This window comes from Nyctereutes procyonoides, unplaced genomic scaffold (assembly GCF_905146905.1).
Source record: "Nyctereutes procyonoides isolate TBG_1078 unplaced genomic scaffold, NYPRO_anot_genome, whole genome shotgun sequence".
In the NCBI taxonomy this organism is placed as follows: Eukaryota; Metazoa; Chordata; class Mammalia; order Carnivora; family Canidae; genus Nyctereutes; species Nyctereutes procyonoides.
In genome coordinates this window covers 35,880,392-35,886,659 of record NW_026575046.1, presented here as the reverse complement: position 1 = coordinate 35,886,659, position 6,268 = coordinate 35,880,392, and positions in this window count along the sequence as shown.

Below are 6,268 nucleotides of genomic sequence, written 5' to 3'. Positions count from 1 at the left end.
TAAGAAAAGAGCAGTCCAAGTACAGAGTTATCCTAAAAACTGGACAGAGCCAAGGATAGAAACAAGGTTATAATGACAGCATTTCTAGGGCTCACATTTCCTTGGAAAAGAATATAAAATATAATTTTGGCAACAAAATGCCAATTTATTCATTTCTTGTGAGAAAATCATCGAGCAAAAAAAAAATATTGCACTATATGATTGGGGCATTTTCCTTCTATTGTCAAGCCACACAGAAAGTCAAATCAGAAGGGGGCTTGGAGCTCACAGAATCCTAAGAAAAGGATGGATAAAAGGAGATAATGACATCCACTTGACAGTGACAAGGATCTTGACAATTGGACCGTATATTTTCAAAGTCCCTTAGCTAAAAACTCCTAACATCCATTGCCACAAGCCCTAATCTGTGACTGACACTAAAAAAACACCAAACTAAAATCAAGCCTCTTCACTGATCTTTGAGCAGTCCATGGTGAATTTGGCTGCTTCTTTTCCAGGTGATTTGGAGGCAGGGAGATAGCCAAGTTTCTAAGCACAAACACTGACTCCTGTATTCAGAACATTAAAAACAATGGAAATATAAACTTAAAATGCAATCTGGGAACCTATCAATTAATTCTCAAGTCCTTGTATTTATAACAATGTGTTAAAAAAAAAAACTAATTGGTTACCTTCAGAGGAGGATAGGAACCAATTTATTATCTTTATGGTAAATAAAAAGCAAGAGTCAAGCATATCCTGAACTGCACCACTGGGTAATCAAAGAGTAGATGAGGGGAAGCATCTGCTTACAAGTTTTCTAGCTGACGAATGAAAGGGAAATGGTAGAATTAGACATCACCATTTAGCAATTCCCAGTGAACTAATGGATCCAACATTGAGCATTGGTGGATGTTAACATTTAAAAAAGAGCAAAAATTGGACATCATGTACCTCCTGGTGAAAGAGCTCAATGTCACCTGCCAAATGAACCTGAATTTAATCAGGTCTCTGAATATTGTTCCCAACTTGCAGAAAATATAGAGGACAGAGGAACAAATTGAACCGTAAAATGAGTACATTAGCAGCAACATCCATACTGTAGGAAAATTCAAAAGGTAAATTGTAAGAAAAAGAAGGAACTGTATGAGAAACCTGTAAGTTAAGGGAGATTTGAAAGATATGTCCATTTTTTTAATGGGCAAGACTAAACTAGAGCATTTAGGTGCTTACTTGGATGATAAAACTATACAGGACACAAAGAAGTGATCAGTATAAAAGTCAGGTTACTTTTGTGGGGGAGGAGGGATGAAGTTGGATAGAGAAGATAGCCTTCTGGGGTGAATGATAAAATTTTATCTCTTGACTTCAATGGTGGTTAGAAAGATGCTGCCTTATAACTCATTAAACTATACACCTATTTTGTATGACTTCTCATATCCATGTTTGATTTAACAATAATAAGTTTGCAGAATGAGCAATCTACTCTTCCTCTTTCACTTTGGTTTCATTTTATGGTTTTTGTTTCACTTGGCCTGAGGAAGACTTCTTACCCTCTATAAGAGACTCAGTCAATCAGCCAATCATTCAATCACTGCTCAATGTCAAGATACTTTGGGATGACTATGTGATGGGCTATGCCCATTTTAGTCTGGTGATTTGGATCTGACTGACACCTCTTGGGCTACACTGGACCAAAAGCAATATTTCTAAGAGGCTCTCCAAAAATATAAACCCATCCTAGGAGTCCTAGTAGGCTATATCCTAGTGGTGACAAATAAGACTGCTAGTTTGAGATGGCTGAAGTCATTCTCTTTAATAGTCATCCCTCCCATGGACTAGAGTGTTGTGGCAATGTGTCTCTTGAGAAAAAGAGGGTGACTTAGCATCCCAGCACATTATTATGAAAAAAAAAAAAGATCTCATCAAAGCCAATCAAGAAATTACACACTGTTTAGAACTGCTGACAGTTATAACCAAGTGGCAAAGTTACAAACAGTTCATAAAAGTCTTCCAGGGCATGTAGTAGGGTGGGGGAGACAGGATGACTTCAACTGTATCCATTTTTACAGATTCCTCTCCAGCCCTCTTCCACCGCCTGAGCAGGTCTTGGCTGTATACGTGCCTACCTTGCCTAATAAAATATAAGAGCTCTGGCGCTTTCCTCAGACAAGCCCATCTCACTCCCAGGCAGTTTTCAGCCAATGCCTAGATATAAGAAAACCAGTGCCTTGTAAGAAGTGAAGACCTCAGTTTCAATCCCACAAGATCTACTCACTTGGTTTTGTAGCTCCCTACCTCAGTCATTTCTATTATTTTCAATAATAATAATTATAAATTTTTTTGGAGTTCATGGCTCAAGAGCACTTGAGACTGGCTTATGTTAAATTGGCCAATAAAGCACCTTGAGTAGTTTCAAATTGTGAAAAAATGCAGAGATTTGGGAGTATGGCGCATGGGAGAAGAGGGAGCTATTGGGAAAAACACCTCCAAGTACAAAGCACTTTATAAGTTTTCAAAGCACTTTTAAAGTCAATCTGATATGTAAGAAAACCTAACAAAACGGCACATATATATATCCCTCACATAGATCACATTCACATTGGGCATGTAAAATCCTAGATGCAAGATTTTATGGGAGCTGGAACCCATAATATGTCTGCCTGTCAGGAAGCTGATGAGACAAGAGTTTTAATGACATAAGGCAGTGACACTCTGGGGCACCAACAATAGCTTCAGCCCGTCCAAAGCCCTGTAAGAGTGTTTGACTCCATTCCTTAAGGGGACAAGATCCATGGACTCTGATATAATACTTTGTTCATGAGAAACCCATTTGTCCAATATCTTCAGTTTATCAATGAGGGAACTAAGGTCCAAGGAGGAATGTACTTGCATAAGGTCACTGAGATAAATATTAATTCTATCCTCCTCTACTTAGAAGACAGTTTGGTTTGGGTAATCGCTTGACATACAGCCATGTACTCAAAAAAGGGGTCCACTACCAGCCCCAAAAGGAATGAACCATGGCTGGTCAAAGCCAATCACAGCCATGTCACTGCCATTGTTTAGGCACAAACATGTGACCAATCCTAGCCAATGGGATCTGGGGATAGTTTTCTGGGGAATTTCCAGTAAATACTTTCCTCCATAAAAACAAGAAAGAAGAAAAAGAAACACATAGGAAGAAACACTCCTCTTCTTCTTCATGGAATACTATAATATCTGCATGTACACCTGAAACTTCTATAGCCACCAGAAAACCGTAACAGAAAGGCCACGCAGAAAGATGGCAGACTTTAAGTCCTCAATGATGTCATGAGGCTGTAATTCTGGACTTCCTGTTATGCATAATAGTAAATTTCCTTATTTAGGTTGCTTTTTGCTGTACTTTCAATCTAAAGCATTCTAGCTGATACCTCTCAGAAAGTGTGGCAAAGCTAGGATTAGAGCCAGAAGTCATCACTTCTAGGCCAATGAAGGCATCTATTAAAGGGACTGGTGAAGTCTGTGAGCAGTTTTATCAGTGTAGGCTATGCTGCAGTAAGAAACAACCCACAAATCTCAGTGGTTTACAACAGCAAGGTTCTGTTTCTTGCTTGTGTAACATGTCCATCAGTGTTGACTGAAGTTCTGCTCCAGGAACCCAGACCACTGAGTAAACTCCTGAAATATTACTGATTTTGTGACAAAAAGAGAAACAAAGCATGCCAAACCATGAACTGGCTCTTTAAACTTGTGTTCAGAAATTACACGTTATCACTTTCACTCACATGTCATTAACCAGACCAAGTCACATAGTCTAGCTTGATATCAATGAGGAAGGGGAAAAGAACAATTTTCTTAGGTAAACACCACTTTTGGTCTATAGTTAATGTTTCTAAGAAATAGCTGAGCACCCTGGGGTTAACTGAAATGGCTAATGAATTATTTTTGGTAACATCTCAACTTCAGGAAATTTTAGCAAACCAACTGCCATGCCTTTTGTATAATAAACTCTTCTTAAAATATCTTTTATTTTAGGATGATTACATGTCGATTAAATTTTTTCCATACTCTACTATATATTTGAATATTGTTAAGAGAGTAGATCCTAAATATTCTGACCACCAAAAAAGAAATGGCAATCTTGTGATGGGATGGAGGTATTAGCTAATGCCATGGTGGTTATCATTTTGCAATATATAACTCCATCAAATTACCATATACCTTAAGTTTATACAACGTTACATATCAATTATATCTCAGTAAAGCCGGGGGCAGGGCAAAAGAATGAAAAAAGTCCAAATCAGTAAAAGATTAAAAAAATAAAATGTCTTGTTTACCCATCATAAATAAGCCACTAATAATTTGGTTTATGTCCTCTAGTCCTTTTCTATGTATGTTCACATGTCCATATACATATGCACATTTTTACATATATTTGTGACTTATTGCAAAAAATACCACTTTATACAATTATATATAATATCGTGAACATTTTTGTTTGTCAATATATAGCTAATTACTTTTCTTTTTAAAGATTGCATAGTATTAAACTGTGTATAGGGGATCCCTGGGTAGCACAGCGATTTGGCGCCTGCCTTTGGCCCAGGGCGCGATCCTGGAGACGTGGGATCGAATCCCACGTCGGGCTCCCGGTGCATGGAGCCTGCTTCTCCCTCTGCCTGCCTCTCTCTCCCTCTCTCTGTGACTATCATAAATAAATAAAAATTTTTAAAAAATAATAAAATAAACTGTGTATATGTACCATAATTTATATCACAATTTCTCTCAGAATAGACATTTAGGTTATTCTCATGTTCATCATCACAAATAACCCTATACTTATTACCCTTTTACATGTAGATATTGATATTTATCAATATCAATTGACAATATGACAAATGACAATTGACAAATGATAATACTCTTATGAGTATTGTGAGTATTTCTTATGAATATTTCTGTGGAATAAATGCCAAAAAGTAGAATTGTTGGAAGAGAAGGTATACACATCCAAAAATATGATAGATATTGCAAAATGGTCCCCCCAGAAAGATTATGACAGTTATACTTTTTAACTGGTGGGCCTATTGTCCAGCCAACAGTGTATTAGACAGTGATCCTTTAAGACAAAAAAATATGTGCTGAGTTCATTATATGTAATCAGTAATACTAACTCCATATAAATATAAATATTCTGAACATATTTATAATGGCCCCCTCTCCTCAGGAAGCTTAAATCTAGTAAGGGGGGAAAACAGACACATATGAAAATACTAAAAATACATACTTAGTATAAGAAATTGGGTCAGGCACCTGCAGAGAAGTGAAGGATGTCAGTGTAGAGACAAAAGAGCCTTTCAGAAAGAAGCAATGTCTTTGATTATAATTGCTAGAAGGGAGAGCTGAACCTTGGAAGGGTGGCTGTTGCAGATGGGGTTGATGGTAGCACTGGAGGGGAAAGGATAGCTCACACGGGCAAGTGAGCTCACAAGGTTGGTGTGCTGGGTGAATCACGAGGGTCAGAGTTTCTTCTTCAGGCCAAGATTTCATATAACTAGGTTTGTCTTGGGTTATTATCCGTAGACTGTCTTAGCAACAGGAAATTTGTCTGAATAGCCAAGCTGAAGAAGTGAGACTAGAAGAGTTCTGCCCTCTTGCTTAGAGTCCCTAAGCTATAAACCACCACTACAGCTCAGCCATTTGATCCCCTGGAGAAAAATATAAATCAATTGACAAGATATATCCAAATCCTCAAAGGATCTAGATTCTTAGGTCCACCCTAAATACCTTAACTTTTAGTTTCACACAAATAGACTAATGGGGTTATCATTAGTCCTCTGGGAGCCTTGTTTCATAGGAAAGACCAGAACCAAGTCCAAGCTTAGAGGTTAGGATACAAATTCATGAAGCAAATGCTGCCATTCCCTCTTTGAGCCCAATACATCTCTGATCACAACCATTAGACCTAGCAAAGCCTCAGAATCCTTCTCAATACAGCCTTTCAAGGAACAACTACCAATTAAATGGAATGGACAATGGCAATGAAGCCCATTTGTCATCCCTGATTTATAGCAACAGATTAGTCATTTCTTCACCCAGCATTCTCTCCCACCTATTACTTCACCAACCATAAGCCTTTCTCAGAAGAAGCCATAGGTATTAGGACCTCATACAGACCTAAACAGCCTATATTGGGAAGAGGAAAAGCCAATCTTACCCCACTCTAGCATCCACTCCTCCAAGCCCCACGTTCTTTTTTTTTTTTAAGATTTTATTTATTTATTCATGACAGACAGAGAGAGAG